The sequence below is a fragment of the Momordica charantia genome (assembly GCF_013281855.1).
Source record: "Momordica charantia cultivar OHB3-1 chromosome 10 unlocalized genomic scaffold, Mcharantia_2.0 BLBB01000010.1, whole genome shotgun sequence".
NCBI classification, from domain to species: domain Eukaryota; kingdom Viridiplantae; phylum Streptophyta; class Magnoliopsida; order Cucurbitales; family Cucurbitaceae; genus Momordica; species Momordica charantia.
The window spans coordinates 18,573,555-18,596,681 of record NW_028275158.1 but is presented as its reverse complement, the minus strand read 5'-3'; the positions used below and the strand labels follow the sequence as shown (position 1 = coordinate 18,596,681).

Sequence of the window (23,127 nt, the reverse complement as noted above, 5' to 3'; positions counted from 1 at the left end):
CCTCGAGGGGAAGACGGGGTAGCTGTCCCATGAAGTCGAGTAGAGCGCCTCGGGGCTGTCGGAGGCATGGAAGATCGAGCGTGTTGTGAAGGGAGTCCCTCCTCGGTCAAATCAGTTACCTCGATATCCGAAGCCCGACTGGAACTGGCCCCCAAACCCCGGGTATTCCGGCGACGCTGTCTTTCATACAAGGAAGCACTCCGTCTCGACATGTCTACAAACAAAGATAAAGGTAAAAAGCGACGTTCATGCAAAGTGAAGAGAGGATTTCGACAAGGACCTGGAGGGTTACGCGGAAGGGCCAAGCCAAAATCCACTAGTTTTTGCTCCGTAACCAAATCTGGGCCCCAACGCTCGATATCCAGTAGCTGGATAATGGTGTGATAGAAAGTGGTTGCCTCGGCGGTGAGCTCATAGTTGCGGGAAACTGCCAACAAAAAGGAATATCAGAATTGACGTTTGCGAAAGTCCCGGCGGAGTTCGGAAGCTACTTACCCAACTCCCTATACTCGGTCGGGACAGGAAAATACAACCCTCTCTCATCATGGGCCAACCAGTCACCGCCAACAAAGAACCATTCATTTTTCCAATGCTTCACTGAGAAGGGACCCATAACCAGAATTTGGTTCCGGGAACTAACATAAAAATGAAAGTTATCCTCGGGGCTGTGTTTGAGATAATAAAGCGACATAAAATCCGCGGCGGTTAGAGGCTGCTCGCCCCCGAGGTGCGACCACAAAATAAAGCAGCTAATCAAAGTAGACCACCCGTTCGGGACGATTTGGGAAGGAGCTATTTGATTAAAAGCTAAAAAGTTTTGAAGGAAAAGAGGCAATGGTAGGCGAACTCCAAATTGGAACATCGCAGCATAAAATACTACTTCACCGGGATAAGAACCGTCAATACTCTCTCCCGGGTTCGGAAGACGAAGGCTAACCGAATCCAGGATACGGTATTTCGAAGGCAAGCGGCGCAGGTCCTTCGCCGTAAGAGTGGAGTTATCCATCCAAAATGGACGATAAGACTGGGACTCTGACGAAGGATGCGATGATGACCCATCATCCGAGGAAGTCCACTCGAAATCAAGGCCGGCCATATAAAAAGAAAATACGACAAAGAACAGGGCAGAGAAATGAATACCTTGTTGGGAGGTTGGCAAGAATTGATGAGGATAGAGGGGTTTAAATAGCCCTCAACTCATAGCACAGTTCTCGGTCCAGAGGTCTTTACCCAGCGGGCCAAAGGGTGCTCGGCACAAGGCCCAACACTCTTGTGACTACTCGGCTCGGTACCCAACACCCTTGTGACTACTTGGCACGGTACCCAACACACTTGTGACATCTCGGCTCGGCGCCCAACACCTCGAGATCTCAAAGCATGGGTCTACTGTAGATGTGACAGTTGCATGACAGGCTGCATCGGGTCTTGCAAGGAAAAGGAAAATTGACATACACTTTCACTTTCTCGTGTCCCGTGAAGATAAGATCACTCACTGAGACAAGGGTGCCATGAGCCCCGCAATGATTCGACAATTCATTCGACTCGGGCCCATATGACAAGATAGATCACTACAAAAGCTGTACTCCCAATGAGATCGAAAGCATCACATTGAGAGCAGGGGGCAACTGTTATGCAATGGAAACCGAAAGTCGAGGTACAGGTGAAGATCGGAAGGAAGCCACTGGGCTGCGATGGGCTCGGTCCCGACCCGAGGCTCGGTCCCGACCCGTGGCACGGCCCACGGCCCTCCACCGGCCCTTCGTCTTCCTTCCACGTTTTCGCCCAGGCCCGCCAACGAAATTAGGGTTAGCTACCTATGGAATGTTCTGGAACAACCTGGCGACTATAAGTAGCGATCCAGCCTTAGAGGTAAGGGCATCTAAAACTAGCTACATTTCACATTATCCTCCTGCTAACTTAGGCATCGGAGCCCGTGTGACTAGTGTCGCACTGGTTTAGCTCATCTGGTTTTGCAGGTACTAGTCCCGGATCAACAAGTTTGGTAGGTGCGAGGAGGAGAACCGGAGGACCGAAATCCACGCATCAACAATAATAATAAAGAATATTGAAATTAGTAAAAGGTGGATAAGAAAATTGCTAAAAATCACTATGGAAAGAAGACTTCGATACCTGAAAAATGACTTGTATGTAGGGAGGAAGGTGTTTCCATCACGAAGTCACTCGCATTTACAAATCAATGCACGTATGCAGACCAACCTTTTTAGAACATGATGGTGTTTGTTTTCTGTCCGTAGATTGAGCCCTCTGTTATTGTTTTAAAAATATATTTAGATGATGATTCAATTATAATAAAACGTTTTTTTGAATACCCTAACCACTTTCCCTGTATGCTATAGAAACATGGACTCGTTGCATCAAAATATCGATGTTTTATATTATTTAGATTTTGTAAATTTTTGTTTTCAAATACACCATAATTAGAATTATTATAGGACAAAAAGTTTGTTTTTTATGGTTGCTATGTTAAAAATAATTGGATAATTTAGGTGAGTAGCTAAAATTGGACAGCTGTTTTAAAATAATGGCCAATAGTATCACATTTGCACAAATAGCTAAACTACTTTTTAGTCGATTTAAAATTTTGATTGCTTTCCAATTTTACCTCTAAATATATTTTTGTCCCTTCTAATTTGAAACCACCTAACATACGTTAGATTTGAATCAACCTCTCATCTTCCCGTATTTAAGGGATATAATTGATTTGATTTTATATCTTCACAATTTAAATTTTAGTCTCAAAGTAATAGCTCGTTCTTCCAAGCTTTCCCCTCTACAAAAATTTGATTGACAATATTGCTCAAGGTGGATGTTGTCTCATTCTTCCAAGCTCTTCACTACAACGATGGATTAAGTCTCATCCATTCAAGCTCTCCACTCGGCAATAGTGAATTATGTACTAATCGCATTTTTATATGATGGTAGTTGAGACCAAAACAAATTACTCAGACCATGACTTTTATGGTGTTTGAGATCAATGATGTGAAAGTATAGAAATCTATTTTAGTATCAGTAGCTTTCTACACACTAGGCCTCATCATGATTGCAAAAGCTCCATGATATCTACTACCCTTGAATTGTGCATGAAATAGGGTTAATCTAATTCAATTTTTTTTTTTTTACTTGTCTGTCTCTCCCTTCCATTATTGTTAGAGTTTGCAACTTAGTTCCCTGAAGTTATTTTCCTTCTCTTTTCCCCTAAAGTTGTTTGTTATAGGCCATAGTTGTGATCACAAATTATTTGCAAGGACCAAGTTAGTTGTGGAAGACATTGTAGGTATTTCCTTTGTAAAAGATACCAACATTTATCTAGAAATGGAATGCGACATTAGTGCAGACCATTGTAGATATTGATATTGACCCCCAAAATGCAGACCACGGTAGATACCGACATTGACCCCAGAAATAGAAGTGCGACACCAGTGCATACTATTATAGATACTGACATTTACCCAATAAATGGAAGTGTGACTCCAGTGCAGATCACAACTCCCCAGTAGTTATATGTGTATCTACTAATATATACAGTGTGCATATATTACTAAACTAATTACCGTTTGACAAGACGACTTGACGTGACAAGCTATGTTTGATTTGATTTGATTTGATTTCAAAGTTATATGGACTCATTAAATACATTTATCCCTCCCACCTAAAAATTTTAAATTATAGATTTTAGATTTTAACTTAGAGATTTATAAATTTTAAACTTTAGTCAAATTTTGAATAACTTTTTATTTATCCACTTTTAAAATATACTTTCAGTTTTTAAATTAGATTTAGTGGTTTAAATTTGATTATTTAGAGTTGATTCCTACAATTAGGGTGGGTTGTTTTTGCAAGTTGTTGTATCAGATAAACTCCGTAAAATTAACCACATATAGTTATAGTGGTATATTTATCTAAAATAATATTTAAAATTCTAAAAAAAATCATTTAGCTATTTATATAATATTCAATATGTTTGACCATTTTTTAAAACGTAATATTTATTTTGGTAATTCCTGCAATCACCCCCCAAAATTTAGAATGGAATCCTATATTTACCTTTTGTTTCTAGATTTATTCATATTTGTTGGTTTATTAGTTAGAATACGAACAATGTGCAAATATTTTTGAGAGGTTAGGTATAGATACCAATTGATGCAAATATTTAAACTAACCTATAATATTATTTGACATTAAAGGAAATCTAAATGCAAATATGGGTGTGGTAATTAGTGTTAGGGTTGACTTTTTACTGCAGAAATGTGTGTCAGTAGCCCTGTTAGACCACGATTTTGAAACCTTTCCCATCATTATTTGCAAAAAAAATACATATTCTTAAAGTAGGACAAGCATAGAACATTGTTGGATAAATTGAAATATATGATACTTTAGGAAGAAAATTAGAAAAACATGGTTAAAGTTCGAAGAAAATAAGAGGAATTAGCCCTACATTTTGCATGCATAAAATCATCCTAGAAGAAGGAACCACCAATTCTATCGAGAGCTAAAAGAGGCTCAACCCAAAATGAAAGAGGTGGTCAAGAAGAAAATAATAAAATGGTTAGACATCGGGGTGATCTATCCCATTACAGATAGCAGCTGGGTTAGCCCGGTTCAATGCATTCCCAAGAAGAATGGTATGACGGTGATTACTAACGATGATAACGAGTTGATCCCGATGAGAACGGTGACTGGTTGGAGAGTGTGCATGAACTACCGTCGCCTAAACAAGGTAACTCGAAAAGACCATTTTCCACTTCTCTTTATTGACCAAATGCTTGATCGTCTTACAAGGAAGGAGTGCTATTGCTTTCTTAACGAGTATTCTAGTTACAACCAGATTACAATAGCTTCGGAGGACCAAGAAAAGACCACTTTCACGTGTCCCTACGGGGCATTTGCATTCCGAAGGATGTCGTTCGGTTTTGTAACTCTCCCGCCACCTTCCAAAGATGTATGACCGCTATTTTTTTGACATGGTAGAGAGCACGGTAGAGATATTTATGGATGATTTTTCTGTGTTTGGTGAGTCGTTTGAAGTTTGTTTGGAAAATTTAGAGAATGTTTTAAAAATGTGTGAAGAGACTAAACTTGTGCTTAATTGGGAGAAGTGCAATTTTATGGTACGTGAAGATATGGTCTTAGGTCACAAAATTTCAGGAAAAGGAATTGAGGTCGATGGGGCTAAGATAGACTTGATTGCCAAATTACCCCCTCATACTACTGTAAAAGGTGTTAAAAGTTTCTTAGGACACATGGGTTTCTACCACCGTTTTATAAAGATTTCGCTAAAATTTCTAAACCTTTGTGTCAGTTGTTGGAAGTGGATCGACCCTTTGTTTTTTGTGAAAATTGTTTGCAAGCATTTGAGACACTTAAAGATACACTTAGCTCAGCACCCATCATAATTGAACCAGATTGGAACTTGCCATTTGAACTAATGTGTGATGCAAGTGATTTTGTTGTGAGTTCGATATTAGGTCAGCGAAAAGGTAAAGTTCTTCATCCTATTTATTATGCGAGTAAAACTTTGAATGTGAATAGGAAGGACTGAGCTATTAAACTTAATGATGCATCGTGGGCTTATAGAACTGCTTATAAAACTCGATTATGCATGTCCCCTTCTCGCATTGTTTTTGGTAGAGCATATCATCTTTTGCTAGAATTAGAGCATAGAGCATTTTAGGCTACGCGAAAACTAAATTTTGACTACTCTGTTGCAGGTGAAGCAAAGTTGCCACAATTACATGAGTTAGATGAGTTTCGTCAGTTTTCTTATGAGAACGCTAAGATGTATAAAGAACAAACCAAAAAGTGGCACGATAAGAAAATAATTGATAAAAATTTGGAACTCGGAGACTTATTATTATTGTTCAATTCTAGATTAAGGTTGTTTCCACGTAAACATAAGTCTAGATGGTCGGGCCCCTTTGTAGTTGAACGTGTGTATCCACATGAAGCTGTGGATTTAAAGGATTCGAAAGGTAATATTTTTAAGGTAAATGGGCATCGAGTTAAAAATACTTTGATTAGTATATTGATAGAGGCAAAACCTCTGTACTACAGAAAGATCCATGAAAGAAAATAGTGAGAACAGTCCATCAGTCGGTGTTAAAGGCGTTTTTATGTAAAATATTTTGTCTTCTTTTTACGAAATTTTTACATTTTATTTAAGGCTTTTTTGTGTAGATTCCAAATCTAATTTTTGTTTTTGTATTTGAATTTTGTAGGATTAAGATCCGACCCTTGTCAAGATTGCGGCAGGCACAATTGAAGAGAAAAATAGGGATTTTCGAAATTTAATTAGGTTTTTCGTGGGCTTGATTTGGGTTATGTTTAAATGAGCTTTGGACTATTTTTAAATCATAAGAGGCCTTATAATGAAACCCTAAGGTGTTTTTAAAATGTTTTAAAACATAAAACAAAAGCCCTAAGTCCAGTACACCCCTCATATGCCCGGAAAAAAGGTATTTCTCGATTCTAATGATCCATGGGTGGTGGAAAGTTTAAAAAAGTTTGAGAGATTACCCCCTAATCTAGTAAAACATAAGTAATGCAAATTATGAAAAAATGACTTTAGAACCTCATGTTGCTAGGGTTAATGAAGGAGGCCATAGTGAAAAGAAATTAGAAAAATTTAGCAAGGTCTACCTGAGGAAAAATCAATTCGTGAGTGATAAAGGTGTTGAATTAGATGAAGAATTGCTAGGCTTAATGAGAGAGTTGATGTTGAAAATAAGAAGAAACAAATAACGGATAAAGAGAATGAGGGCATTTGTGCTAGGATAGCGGAACTAAACGAAAAATGGCAAAGTTTTATGGAAAACTCGAGGAGAATGAGTGAGGAAATTCAATTTGAATTAAACAGTATGAGTAAACACCGTATGTTGAATTCCTCTCAAGAAACCCCGTTTCCGAATCTTTAGAATTATCTATCCCTCCCCCTTTTTCCGCTACTGTTGCTATGAATGTTGAAGGTCAAGAACAGGTTAGTGGAGAGTCTGAACATGACACCGAACCCTTGAAACATTCAGATTCGGCCACGGTCGAAATACACTGTCAAATTGCGTCTGACGCAATTTTAGAGGATACTTCGTCGACCACTCTACAAGGTATTTCCTCTCCCACTTTTCCAGATCCTATCTTGACTTTAGCTTTTGATGACTTAGAACACGAACGAACAACATAAAAAATTACCGAAATCTTGGTGGCGTTGAATGAAGCAAGGGGAGAAGATCATTTGGAGGATGATGGAAACAGTGGAAAAGCATAAGAAAGATGGAATGTTAATGGAGAGGATGAGGATCTTGAAGAATTACCCCAAAAAGTGCATGAAGATGAGTATGAGGAAGACGAAGAAAATGACGATATCTCTCAATATGATGTAAGAATACGAACTCCGGTGCACGAGTCACAACAAGATGAAGAGGAATCCCCTGTACAAGAGCAAGAAGGAGCATCCTGTCCCGTGGTTGTCCCTAATGAGGCCGTAGAATCATCTTCCTCTTCTTCAAAAGGAAATATCCCTTATTTATCAAGTTTGAATGTTTCTTACCCGAACTTCGTTGCTATTACAGAGACATTAGAGGAAGAAGTGTGCTTCACCAAAGTGGTGAAGAAAACAAGAAAGAAGAAAACTTCGGCCCAAATTGCGCCTGGCGTAATTTCGAGGCCAAGAACTCGAACTGTTGTAGCACGTTTGGCTGCACAAAAATAAGCTGAGGCTGGACCATCTAAAAAAGCCAAGAACTCTAGGGAGCTAAGAGGGGCAGAAGAGTCATTTGAGGAGGTCAACGAAGACGAGCCCGCTTCCACCGATCAAACACCATCCAAGGCAAAAACGGTGAGGTTGGAGTGAAAAAGTCTGACTTCACAACACGTGAGATCTTAGTTGAGAATGGATTTGATGAAGCTCAAGAGCCCATGCAAGAATATGTCAATAGACGGCTTGTGGAGAATGGTTGGGAGACGCTGTTTGCCCCAACTACACGTGTATCCGAGGCTTTGGTGAAGAAATTTTATGTTGCCATCAACCCAAACCGAGAAGATGTAGTGAGAGTACGGGGTAAAGTGGTAAAGTTCTCACCTCCCATTATTAACACTCACTATGGTTTGTTGGATGTCTTTAATGCCACAGGTAATGAGATTTTTGTGCATCCGATAGACGAGTAAGTGGATGAGGCACGTTGACTCATTTGTAGACCACACAAGACTTGGACCATCTCAACAACGAGGAAGCTTTCCCTAAAGCCCCTTGACATCAATGAACAAGCAATGATTTGGACGTATGTGGTAAAGAATAGGTTGATCCCTACTTCTCACGATTCCTCCATTAAGCATAATAGGGCGATGATGGTGTACATCCTGATGAAGGGCATTGAGTTCAATTTTGGCGAACTCATAAGAAATGAGATTCAGAGTTCCTTGGAGAAAATGGTAGGTCCACTTGTTTTTCCTGGATTAATAATTGAGTTATGCTTGCAGGCGGGAGTGGTAACGCCCAAGAAGCCGGTCACGTCCCTAAGGAGAGTTCGGGGATATTTGATCATTCAGCAGGAAGATTTTCCTATTACCGCTGTGGATCCCGAGACCCGATGAGTGACTAGGGAACAATATGACGAGCTAAGGCACAAGTACGAGCTTCTCTTGACTACTCAACATGCCACATGTGACTTCTTCAAGACGATATACAATGATTATACACCTTCGATCCCCAATGAGCTTGCGGTTGACTTACCATCTTCTTCCCGTCTTCCTACCGATTTTACCAGCGATGAATCTTTAGATGATGATTAGGGGAGTATTTCCCTCTTTGATACTTGGATCTTGATTTTGTATGTTAGGTTTGTAGGTTGTTTTTATTCTTCTAGTTTGCATGATAGGATGTTTAGCTTAGTCTTAGTTCTAGTTAGTTGTTGGGATGTTGTGCTGTTAGGAATGATTACATAAGTTGCATTTCAGCATATGATTAAGTTCAAGCTTGCATGCTTCCTTGTTCTAGCTACTAGTTTGTCCTAAGCTTCTTCAATACATCTTTTCTAAACTCTCAGTATATTCTTCTTTTTAATGAAATGCTTTCCTTTCTTCTTTGTTTTTGGTATCATGTCGATGAGGATAGTTAAGGGCATGAATAGGTTCGATTTCCTAGTTTTATGATCGAGACATAAGTCATTTTCCACTTTTTGTTTTGGTTATAAAACTGTGTTCTGCTTCTTTTTGTTTTGACACCTAAACTTTTTCATTGCTTTGGAGGTCCTTGTCATTTTTGTGCCAAAATTTTGCATCTCTTAAAATTTTTTTCCCTGGTGAGGACACTGTTTCCCTTAAGTTTGGGGGGGACGGTGTGTCTTTTTGGTTTTAAGAAAAAAAAATGCTTTTTACGTTTCGAAAAAGAGTCATAAAGAAAATGCAAGCAATAAAAGAGTCTTATGTAGTAAAAAAAAAAAAAAAAAAATCTTAGTTAAGGGAATTTTTCAAAAAAAAAGAGTATGAAAAAAGAGTCAAAAAGAAGAAAAAAACAAGTCAAAAAAAGAGTTTTGAGAGAAAATAAGAGTGGGGAAAAGAAAAGAAAAATAAAAGTGAGAGAAAGAAAAGAGTGGTAAGAAACATGAGTGGCAAGAAAATGCACTTACTTTTTTACGAGTCCCCACTATAGACATTCATTTTCTTTAAATGGGTGGCATTAGCATCTTGGAGGTTAGTAACCTACATATTAAGGTGACTTCGTGAAAACCATTGTCGACATCATTTTATGTCGGGTTGCTATCTAAAAAGTTTCTATGAGTGGCTGTGGTTTGAAACCGATGTTAGTGTGTGGAAAACCTCATGGGCTAGTAGCCGGTCCACGTGTCTTCTTGATGTAAAACCTTTTGAATCAAAACTGAAGTGTGCACATTCCTTGGTTTTGTAAAAAAGTTGTGTTCTACAAAAGAAGAGGATTAAGAATCATTTTTATTTTCAAAACAAATGATGGTTTATGATATATTGGCTTGAGATTAAAGTTATGATGTTTAACTTGTGGAGTCCTTCCTAAGACATATTTGATTCATTTATTTAGAATCTTTGGATTGTTGCTCATTCATCTTTCTAGTATGTTGATTGTTATGGATTTGTTGTTGTTGTTTTTGCTTGAAGACAAGCAAATGGCTAAGTTTGGGGTGTGTTAGGATTTTAACTTTTTACTGCAAAAATGTGTGTCGGTAGCTCTGTTTGACCACGATTTTGAACCCTTTCCCATCATTATTTGCCAAAAAAGATTATATATTCTTAAAATAGGACATGCATAGAACATTTCTGGATAAAATTCAATATAGGGTACTTTAGGAAAAAAAAATTAGAAAAACATGGTCAAAGTTCAAAGAAAATAACAGTTTTCTGGTTTTGCAGGAAATTGCACTTGGCGCAATTTAGGAGCCTTTTTTTTTCCAAATTTACCAAAACGTGCGTTTTGATTAATGAAGGGCAAGGAGGACATTTTCTATGTGTTTGAATCAAGCTACAACCATAAGTCCAAGTCAAAATAGGATTGTTAGGTGAATCTCAACCCATTTCTACCTAAAAAGATGAGGAGTTGAACCAACCCAATGACCTATAAAAGGGAACCTCTCCCTCAGCTTCAAATCATCTATTCCAAGCTCGTTTTCAGCTTCGTTTACTACCTACTTCGCTGTAGTTTTCATTCATGTGTTTTAGATTATGTTTTAGTTGTTATTTTCTTAGTATTTTCATACTTTTGCCTACCGTATTGCTTTTAATTCAAGTTTTACCTTTTATTCTTCATTTATTCTATTCTTTTAAAGTTCTTAAGCGAGTTTACACTCCCCTCACGCTCGAAAGAGAAGAGGGTCCAGCTAGAATCCCTTGTATGGCTTATTTATTCGTTTTAATTCAATGAAAAATACTTCCTTTAGGTTTCCGTGCATTTTCTTTCATTTAATCATATTCTAAATTAGTTATCAACCTCTTTGTGGAATGCCTTAATCAAAATGATTTGATTTTCAACACGCTCGAGATTTTGCCCAGAATTGTACCTGGCAGTTTTTTGGGTTGGTTTCTAAAAACTTCTCTTTACGTCTTCTTTTCATTTGGCCAGTGGGAACTTGATTTATACACTAAAGCCTAACTCTGAGAATGGTGAGTTAAGTAAAATAATAGGAAACCAATATGAGATGTGACTTAGACATAAACGCATAAAACATGGTGCTAGACATAGGCCCTCTAACCCATAATGCAAATGAGTTGATAAATATACTCTAGGATTGTAATCACACATAGAAATATGATTGTAGGTTACCCTAGCCTCTACAGCAACCAAAAGCGGTAGTAAAAAGAGTAGAACTCAAGTTTTCCAAGAAAAGCCAAAATTGCACCTAGCGCATTTTCCCAACATTGTGTATTTCCCATGTTTCATCAAAAATAAGGTAGGAAACAAAGAGGTTGAGTTTTATTAAATTGCTTGATAGTTAAAACCCCAAACAACAGTATTTCATCACTATTTTCTTCATAAAACACAATTGCATATTTGAACCGTTCACTTCTTAAAAACTGTTTTGAAAGCAACAAGTCCCTGAGGATTCGACCTTGAATTACTCCCAAGTATTACTTGTGACCGTGTGCGCTTGCACGAGTCTCTAATCTTTTTAAAGGTAGAGAAAGTCTCAACAATTAGGCATATATATACCTTGGTGAAAAATGTGTAAATAATCATAGGTAAATCTTGGGTCGATGTCGATATTGTTTGATTGCCTTCTCGTATTTTAGAGATATTTTAAAAATAAAAAATAGATGTGGGACCGACCACATGAATGTGTCGTTTAGAACCAAACCTGAGGAGAATATCTAATTAAGTCCAACTACTTTCTATATTTAAATAGATTAAAATCTAAATAAAATCAGTAGATATGGTCAAGGTTAGAGGAGGAACATCTCGACGATCAAGTCAAAAGAAAAAAAGTTGGTCTTATAACATCAAGACGTTCAAAGGAATCTTGCACAATCACGTTAGAAATGGGACGACAGGTTTTGATAATTTTTCAATTAGTATATACATATATATATGTATTGACCTTCTAATTTTGATAATTTTCAATTAGTATATACATATATTGATCTTCTAATTTTGATAATTGAGTTGCATTATGATACATGCATCTATTGACATTCTTATTTTATAATTCTTCAATTGATATATACATATATTGACTTTCTAATTTTGATATATACATGTATTGACTGTCGAGATCAACATAATTTTGATAATTGAGATACATTTTGGTATATATATGTATTGACCTCTTGATACAAATATTCAATCTCTTAATGTAAAACGATCAGCAGGTAGGATCAAAACGTGTCTTTATATATATGTATTGACCTTCTAATTTTAAGGGTTTATAATTGGGCTACTCATCTCATCCCCAATTGGTTTTGAGATGGAACACCATGAATATTGATATGGTATCAGAGTTCAACAAGCTCAAACGAGCATTCGATCCAAAAATGAGATCCGGTCAAGATCGATGAACCAAAAGAACAATGATCTTGAGTGGGCATGTTAAGGATCCCATATAGAAAAGATAAATAACCTAACAAGGATTGATAATATAAGTGGGCTACTCATCTCATCGCCAATTGATTTTGAAATAGAATCCCATGAATATTGATAACGGCTGCATTTTCTAACTTCCGTAAGCGATATTGTCCCTTTATGTAGTAGTTATCATGTACCATTTCTATAGTACATTTTTTAAAGTAGTACATGCCCTTTTCCTACCTAATATAGTTATCATGTACCATTTAATAACTTGGTGAGAATGCTATGTAATAATAGATCTTCGAAGCAATCTGACTTATTTTTCTCTAGGCCTTAAACGATAAAACTATTTGACATTTTAATAGAAACGTATGCTATTTATTATTCTATATATAATCAATTGTCATTTTTTATCATCCCACAACATTGACTCTCATTATATTTCAAAACTCCCACGTCGATTGTCACTTTAATTTTGAGCATGGATGAAAATTCAAACTTACTATTATTAAATTATTTTTTTTTCTTCTTATAAGAAAGATCGAACAATAGTTTATAATAATTTAAGTGGGCTACTCCTATTTTTACCAATTGATGAAACTCATGAATATTAATATAGTATTAGAGTAAAAAATACTCAAACATATATATCCGGTCCAAAATTTGATCTGGCCAAGATCGACGAGCCAAAAGAACCACGATCTTGAGGGACGTTTTAAGGATCCCATATTGAACAAATAAAAGGACATAACAAAGGTTTATAATATAAGTTTGCTACTGTTCTCTTAACCAATTTATTTTGATATGAAACTCAAAAATATTAATAAAGGATTCACGACCTTCTAATCTAACATAAATTGTTTATTATTAGAACTATAAATATCTTTATCGATTAAACCGATAGTGGATCAAGGAAATGCTGTGCAGCAAGGACAAACAATCTCTATTATTCACCTGCTCATTCAGGAGAGCATCTAGTGGAGGCAGATGAAATATTTTAAAAACCTCTATTATTCTGTTTGTTTGCCCAATTATTCTGTTTGTTTGGGCAAATGACTATTTTTTTTCTTTTTTCCAGAAAAACAAATGACTACCTAAAAGCTGCCCACTAGTTGTAATATTCAATCCTTATTTAAATTAGTAGTTCTAGTTGTATATAATAAGTTTTATATTTTAAAAGGTATTTAATAAATTTTATAGTTTATATTTAATAAGCCCAATCTTTAGTACCTGAATATAATAAGTTTTTATATGTTAAAAAAGTATTTAATAAATTTTATATTTCATATTTAATAGGTCCAAAGTTTAAAAGTGTCTAACAAATTAGAGGCGTTCAATAACGATTTTTGTTTTTAATTTTTTGTTTTTGGTAATTCTATTTTATGTTTTTATTTTTAGTTTTCTTAAATAATAATAATAATAATATTATTATTATTATTATTATTATTATTATTATTATGTTTGATAACAATTTGTTGTCTTTTGTTTTTAAAAAATTGAAAACCAAACATGTTTGACAACCATTTTTTGTTTTTTGTTTTTTGTTTTTAAAAATTTAGAAAATTGAAAACATATATTAGAGAGAGAAAATTCTATGTAAAGTAGAGATGACAACATTGTGGGACGAGATTGAAGATGCACTGTCACATTCTCGTGCTCCTGAAAATTTTTAGTCTACCATCTCCACCCGTGCTTCGGTTCGGAAATCAAGATCTTAGTTAAACAATCCTTGTTTGGGATGCGGTTATTCACGGGAAAAATTACAAGTTCTATAATTATTTTTAACTATTTTTAGAAATTAAAAAATGAAAATAATGTAATAAATATATATTAGTTATTTTTATAATTAATATTTACTAGTATAAATAATTAAATTTAATATTTTATTCATGAGTAAATATGTTAATTATTTAAAAAATGGAATCCGGACGAAATTGGGACATGCGTTTCCTACTTTTGGAGCAAGAACTTGACCTTGCAGAAATTTTTGTCATCCCTAATTTTATAAATAAACTTTTAAAGAGAAATTTTAGTGAGATAAAGAGAAAGATTTAGAAAACAAAAATTATTGAAAGAAAAGTTAAAGACAAAGAGAAATATTTTAGAGGAAAAAAAAGTAAAGTTGGGAGGAGAAGATATGTTAAAAGAAAAAAAAAGAAATTAAATTATACTGAGAAAAAAATGTAGAGATAAAAACGAGATTCGAAATATAATTTTTAGAAAAATAAATAAATAAAAAGTGTAAGAAAAATTATAGTGAAAGAAAATTTGAAATAGTAAATAAAATATAATTTCTAGAGAGAAAATATATTAATAAGAGACATAAAAGTTATAAAAGACGAAATTTTAAAGAGAGAAAAGTTCAAGAAAATATTAAATTTTTAGAGAAATAAATGAGAATGATTGTTAACACAAACAACAAAAATAAAAATACATAAAGATTAAAATTTTGGAGAGGGAAAAATAATAATAAAATATACAAATTTTAGAGAGAGAAAAATAAATTTTTTTAGACAAAGAAATTTCGATAGAAAATGATTTTAGAGTTGAGAAAGAAATTTGTTAGAGATAAATATGTCAAACAAAAAAAATTGAGTATTAGAAGAAAAAATTAGATTTTGAAAAGCATAAATCTGTTAGAAGATTTTTCTTTCTGATTTACATAGAATTTCAAAATCGTTTTTTAAAAACAAAAAACACAAAATTGAATTGGTTATGAAACACGTTTTTCAGAAACTAAAAACAGAAAATGAAATGGTTATAAACAGACACTTAATTTCAATTTTATGGCTAATTGATCCTTAATATTATGATCTATTAGATAAAATGTTGAATGGTTGATATAATAAGATTTCGACATATAAATATTGTGCGTAATAAGTCTGTAATTTTAGAAAACGTCAAATTAATTCATAATTTATTAGGTACAAAATTGAGAAGTGCAGTACTCATTAAACACTTTTAAATTGAAACTATCTCCCGAGTACTTTGGAAAAATCTTATCAATTCCATTGCCATTTAAGCTCTACATATCCAAAGTTTTCTTTAACAAAACAAGGTCACAGTGGAATTAAAACTGTCTGTTGATCCATTATTCCTTAATATCTCAGAAAAAAGAATGTCATTTGAAGTTGTCTCAGATCTTATAGCACCAAATAATGCCTCTTCCAATGATTGTGTTCTTCGTGGATCTGCAAACTTTCAACAGTCTTTGGGGAGATTATTGTTTTCTTTTTCCATATTTTGATTTTTGGTTGTATATCATGATAAAGCATCTTGTTTCATATTTCTTTTTTCATTTATCATTGAGAGAACAAAAATGTGTACTGGGTCATAGTTATTTTTCTTCAACTTCAATAAGAAAAATAGAAATATGTTTTATATAAATATTTATATTTTTTTTATATGCCTTGTGAAAGCCTTGAAACATGAAACATAATAAAAGAAACAAGATGAACTCGAAGAGCCCGTTTGGTAATATTCCTGCTTCTTGTTATTTGTTTCTAATTTTCTTAAGAAATGAAACATTTTGCTACTAACTATGTTTCTTGTTTCTCTTTTTTAGAATGTTTACAAACAACCAAAACAAGTTTTTTCCTTTTTGTTCCCATATCCAATTTGTTCCAAAATATAAATAAAATGAACGTTTTATTATACTTGAATTCATGGATGTTGGGACCATGCAATTCATTTTTCTTTATTAAACGTGAAGAAACAAAAACAATAAACAAGAACGTACCAAATGGGCTCGAAATTTTTTTATTTGTAATTTATATTCAACCTCTAAGCCTACTACATTAATATTTTGGAAAACTAGGACGACATGGTGAGGAAACAACTTGAAGAACAGAAAGAAAAAGTGAGAAGAATGCTTGAAGTTGCTGAAAAGTGTTCAGAAAAATTAAGTTTGATTGATTCAATCCACTGCCTAGGTTTATCTTACCACTTTGAAGGAGAAATTAATGAAATTCTAGAGTACATGCAAAATAATCCCTGCAATCTTGATGATGAGGATCTTTACATTGTTGCTCTTAAATTTCGATTGCTTAGACAACAAGGTTACTCTAATTCATGTGGTAAGTCGTTCCTCGAGCAATTTTTTTCCCCAAGACTTACTCTTCTATATAAGAAAATTGAGAGATTTGATTTATTCAGTAACAGTAAATTATATGTTTGATTTCTAATAGGTTATTGAACTTTATAAGAAAGTCTAATAAGACCTTATACTTTCAATATTATATCTAATAGATCTTTAATTTATTGATACTTTTAAAGTTTGGGAACCTATTGGTTGCAAAATTGAACGACCAATATTTAAAGTCTGGAGACTTAATTATTAGATACTTTTTAAAAGTTCAATGACATGTTAAATACAATACTTGAAGTTTTAGGAGCTTATTTTTAAAACTTTAATGACCTATCAAACACAAATTTGAAAGCTTAATTAATTAGGAACCTTGATACAATCTTCAAAGTTAGGACCAAGCTTATAATTTAACCTTGGGTAAATTTCAAACAGAAATATTCAACCGTTTACCAATGAAATTGGAGATTTCAAAGAATCAATGGTGAAAGATGAATGTGGAATATTAAGTTTGTATCAAACATCACCTGGGAATGAATGGAGAAAATACATTGGATAAAGCATTGGCTTTCACAGCTACTCACCTTCAAGCAATGGCCATGGATTCTAGCTCTCCATTTGCAGTAGAAGCCAAATATGCTTTGAAGTGGCCAATCTATAAATCTTTGCCAAGGTTCACCACTAGGCACCTCTCTGTCCATTGAAGAATAATGTTTTGCTCTGTTTTGCAAAGTTGGATTTCAATGCTCTACAAAAACTTTACCAGTGAACTGGCTGAAGTTTCAAGGTGAAGTTTTTTCATTAATGTTATTCCTAGATTTTAGAGTTTTTATTTCTTTGTGAAAATTTTTGTTATAAACAATTTTATCAAACTTAATCCTAAATTTGAATAATTAATGCAAATATGTTCTATTACTTTGAATTTAGATTATCTTACAAATTTGTGGCTAGGTGTTAAAAGATCACACTTTGAAAATAAAAGAGACCTTAATTACTAAGATTTATAATAGTTATGGACTACTTATTGTTAATTATAAATATTTATATGGTATCAGAATCTAACAAATTTAAATGAGCATCTGGTCCAAAAATAGGATCTGACTAAGATTGGTGAACCCAAAATAAGAACCATCTTAAGAGGCGTGTTAAATATCTATATTAAGAATCCCAAATTTAATATTAGATAAAATCATAAATATTTATATTAGGTATGATTATGTTCTTTTCTAGGTTGAATGAGATTCTTTGATAAACAATTAACAAGACGACTATTTGATTTTTGAAGTTCTAATTATGGGTATAAATATATATAGGTGGTTGAACGATCAGAAGTTGATGGAACATTGCACGAAATAGAGTTGTGGAGTGCTACTTTTGGACATTGGGAGTATTCTATGAACCAAAATACTCTTATGCAAGAAGTATATTGGTCAAAATTACTCTTTTCACATCCTTTCTTGATGATATGTATGATGTATATGCTAACTTCAACTATTCACCAATGCAATTGAAAGGTTTGGCTCTTCAACTTTTTGTTAATTTGTTTTATAGTGTTTGAAAATATAGCTAATAATCAAATTCACCTTAAAATATTGATTTTGGATTAGTTAATGAGTTTAAAGATTGTTAACTTTTTTTTAGTCTATATGGTCCATGGTCAACTCAACAATATCATTAGTAAAAAAAGAATCGCATTTAGTATAGTGATGTAATCTCATAACGGAACGTGATAGGTTGAGTTTAAATTATTATAATGTCATATATTTGAACCAAACACATATTGAGTATTTTAAAAATATGAAAAAAATAAAAGTTTATCCAAATTGATTAGTTCGTAATATCCTGGTGTTTTAGTGGTTAAAAGTTCTTTTGTGGGCGAGCTCCAATAACTTGAACTCGATTTTAGGTGGGACATTAATGCCATTGACAAGCTTCCAAATTACATGAAATTTCTTTATGAAGCCATACTTGAAGTTTATGGAGAGGTGGAACAAGACATTGGAAAGGGTAAGAATATTACGTCATTTGGATTGGATTGTGCAAAAGAAGCAGTGAGTCAAACTGTTTTTGTAAATATATATTGTTTTATGTTGATGCGATTTTCCTGCTAGAACGACTTACTTGAACTCGTGCCTAGTGGTCAACCTCGATAGCTCGGTAGAAAACCGCATCGACCTTTCTTATTAATTATCCATATGAGAAGAAATACTTCCTTTTCTAAATTGTTTTATGAGTTTTTGGACACAGATGCTACTTCATTCCTTGGCATGGGAGACGATGTTGCTTCCAAAGAGGTTCTTCAATGGGCCAAGAGTGATCCTATTCTTCTTAGTGCATTAGGAGACGTTGGTAGGCTCATGAATGACATAGTTTCCCACAAGGTACACAAGCAAGATAAAAATTTGTAAAGTAATGGTTAATCTCTTTTGATTCTTTGATAACATTTTTTTTCTACGTTATGTAATTTCAAAAAGGTTAAATTACCAAATCTAGCCCTCATACTTCTAAAATTTTCAATTTATTTTTTATAGTTTTAAAAGTTTTAATTTGGTCCCTGTGTTTGGTATCAATATTAATGGGTTAATTGGCAATGAGAAGTAGTCTATGTCTATTATAAACCTTTTTGTAAGATCTTTTATCTGTGGGATCCTTAACATGCCCCCTCAAGATGGTGCTCTTTTGGGTTCACTAATCTTGGCCGGATCCCATTTTTGGACCGGATGCTCATTTGAGATTTTGGCCTCTAATACCATATCAATATTCTTGAGTTTCTATCTAATAACCAATTGGCAATGAGAGAAGTGGCCTATGTCTATTATAAACCAAAAGGTCCCTTATTTGTGAGATCCATAACATTTAGTTCTATCTCACAAACCATTCATGTAATTACCATGGGATTTTTAACATGCCCCATAAGATTGTGGCTATTTTGACTCATTGTAAGGTCCTTTAATCCTTTCAACGAGGGATCCTAAATAATAGAGAGAGAATTGAAACTAGCTGGTTTAAATCACACGGACGAAATGTGTAATTTAACAAAAATGTTATCTTTATTTATTAGTATTTGTTCAAAAATACATTTCAAATTTGAGTTATTTGTCATGCCTTATGTTAGTTAAAAATTTTCAGAGCTGTGTGACAAATGAGACAACCACAATGAGGCTCATAAATACCCTTGCCAACATGTACGAAAAATCCTCGATAAATAATTAGATGTATCTTGCAACTAAATTTTTTAATTTGAAAGTGGCTGAAGATACCTCTATTATTGCTCATTTAAATGAGTTTGATACGTTGATTAACAAACTGATAGCTGTTAAGTTAAAATTGATTGATGAAGCTTATGCTATTTTGTTATTAAGATCTTTGCTTGATGGTTGGGAACTAATGAGAGCTAGTATTTCAAATTTTTATGGGAAAGAAAAATTAAAATTTGAAGATATTGTTAGAGATGCAGATCCTATAGAAGAAATCTGCAGGAAGGACTCTGGTATCGTTTTACTTCTGGTCCAAAATTGAACGTGGACAGAGGAGGAAATGATAATAGGGGTTATGGAAATCGAGGCAAGTTTTGTTAATAATCCCACATTGAAAAGAGAGTGGACCTAACAAGGGTTTATAATAGACATGGGTTACTCCTCTCATTGCCAATTGGTTTTGAGATGAAACCCCTTGAATATTAATATGGTATCAGAGGGACCTAACACAATAGAAACAATAGTAAATTTGAGTGAAGAGGGACTGCAAGGCCCCAAAGAAACCGGTGCAAATGTTGCCAAGCAGATACATGATGCATGGTTGATGGACTTATGTGCGTCTTTCATACTACAGGACAACGTGACATTATTCAAAATTTATATTGCATGAAATCATGTCGAAAGGTCTATCATTTCCTGTCGAAAGGTGATTTTTGTAAGGATGTGAAATATTATTTGGTCAAGGAAACTAGAAAGTTACAAAAGGTGTCATAGTAACTGCTTAAGGAAACAAGTCGAGAACTTTGTATGTTAACAACAATGACAAAGACATGTGGCCATTGTAGATCATTCGAGCTAGACTCAATTATGGCTCAACAAGTTGGGACATATAAGTGAAAAAATGTATGAAAATTATGTTGTGAAAAAAATGCAGCCTACACTTAAAAGGATTAGATAAAATAATCTAAAACTTCTAAGTAAGAAGAACGATAAATAGATTAGGGAAAAGAAAATTAAACGCCAGATTTATACTAGTTCACCCAATGTGGGTTACGTCCAGTTCTCTGCTACCATTGCAGGTTCTACTAAAATGTCAGGAAGAATTTCCCAAGAGTTTACAAGCCCCTTACAATGATTTCTCTCAGTTTTCCCTTACACAGAAAATGCTCACGAATCACTCTACAAGCCTTTCAAACTCTCGAACCGATACACAAGTATTTAGCTCTCAAACTCTCTCTTCTTGGAGAATTTCTCACGACTCTCTATTTGTGCATACCAATCAAATGGCCTATCTATCTCTATTTATAATAGATGGTATGACAAAAACTAAAAGGGAATGGGAAAATAAAAAAGCCCAAACTAAATAGGATAACGAAAAATTTAAATGAACATTTTCCTTATAGGAAAAAGATTTTCTCCTTGGTTTGGCTCCATAATCCCAACAATCTCCTACTTGGAGACAAAGTAAGCAATATGTCTCATCTGCAACGATAGCGACTCCTCTCTAGTCGTGGAGAATTCCAACTGAAGTTGCACACAACTTCAGTTTATCAATAGGAACGACCTTGGTAAACATGTCCGCTGGATTCTAACAACTCGAAATCTTTTCAAGCAACAACATTCCATCTTCCAAAGCTGATCTGATAAAATGGTATATTATCTGTATGTGTTTCGTTCTCGAATGAAACACTGGATTCTTTGCTAAATGAATAGCGCTCTGATTGTCACAATGCAAATTCCCTTTTCCCAATCTCAAGCCAAGTTCTTCCAAGAAAGACTGAAGCCATATCATTTCTTTGCTTGCTACAGTAACTGCAATGTACTCAGATTCTGTAGCAGAAAGTGCTACTATCTTCCGCAGTTTGGAGACCCAGCTAATCGCAGTATTACCCAATGTAAAAACATACCCGGTAGTACTCTTTCTGCCATCTGTATCCCCTGTCATATCTGCATTTACATATCCCAGCAGTTTAAAATCTGATCTTTTAAAGTGCAAAGCATAATCAGTCGTCTTCCTCAAGTATATGAATATCTACTTCACAACCTCCCAATGTTGCTTTCTTGGGTTACTCATATACCTGCTGACAACTCCAACTGCATGTGCAATATCGAGTCTTGTACAAACCATGTCATACATCAAGCTTCCTATAGCTGAAGCATATGGCACTCTATCCATATGATCTCTTTCCTGCTCAGTAGTTGGTGAGTGCTCTTTAGATAATTTAAAATGACTAGCTAAAGGAGTATTCACAGGTTTTGCATTTCCCATGTTAAACTTGTTCAATACTTTATTAACATACTCTTTCTAGGACAGTGTCAAAATACCATTTTTTTCTCTCTATCCTCATCCCTAGGATTTGTTTGGCAGCTTTCAAATCTTTCATGTCAAATTCTTTAGATAATTTAGCCTTTATCTTCAGAATTTCCTCTTTGTTTGGTCCTGCTATCAACATGTCATCAACATATAGCAATAAAATGATGAATGAGTTACCCTGAGTTCTTATGTAATAGCAATGATCTGCCTGACACCTCTGAAATCCACTGCTACACATAAAAACTGTCAAACTTCTTATACTGTTATGTGGGATCCTGTTTGAGACCATATAGGCTTCTCTGAAGTTTGCATACCATTTTCTCTTGCCTCTGTACTGTAAATCTCTATGGTTGCACCATGTAAATTTCTTCCTCCAAATCACCATGAAGAAAAGCTGTTTTTACATCCATTTGTTCCAGGAACAAATCTTCTTCTACCACTGTCGATAGAACAGTCCTAATGGTAGTTAGTTTAACTACCGAGGAGAAAATCTCATTAAAGTCAATACCTTCCTTTTGTTGAAAGTCTTTGACTACAAGTCTTGCTTTGTACCCTTTACTACCGTCGGGCTCCTGTTTGATTCTATATACCCATTTATTCTGCAAAGCTTTCTTACCTCTTAGTAACTCGGCAAGTTGTCATGTCTGATTGATCATTAGAGAATTCGTTTCATCTTTCATGGCTAACTCCCACTTAATAGAGTCTTTCAGCTGAATCGCCTCTTCATAACATTTAGGTTCACCTCTGTCAGTCAGTAAAATGTAATTCAATGTAGGGGAATACCTCTGCTAGATCTTCTAACTGTTGGTGGTGGTGTTCTCTGAACCTGATTAGTTTCCACAACTGGTTCATCAGATTCCTCAACTTCTTCATCAGATCCCACAGTTGTTTCTTCAGGAGTAATTGTATTCTAATCTTCAATCTCTGTTGTTTTAGTCTCAACCTCAAGAGGACTTATATATTAAGTATTCTCTATGCTTCCATCTAACTCTGT

General features: G+C 34.5%; 1 pseudogene; it reads left to right on the top strand.

Annotated features, from left to right (window-relative positions):
* Positions 1-15,656: 15,656 nt before the first annotated feature.
* LOC111013358 ((-)-germacrene D synthase-like) lies at positions 15,657-19,030 on the top strand (annotated as a pseudogene).
* The last annotated feature ends 4,097 nt before the right edge of the window (positions 19,031-23,127 follow it).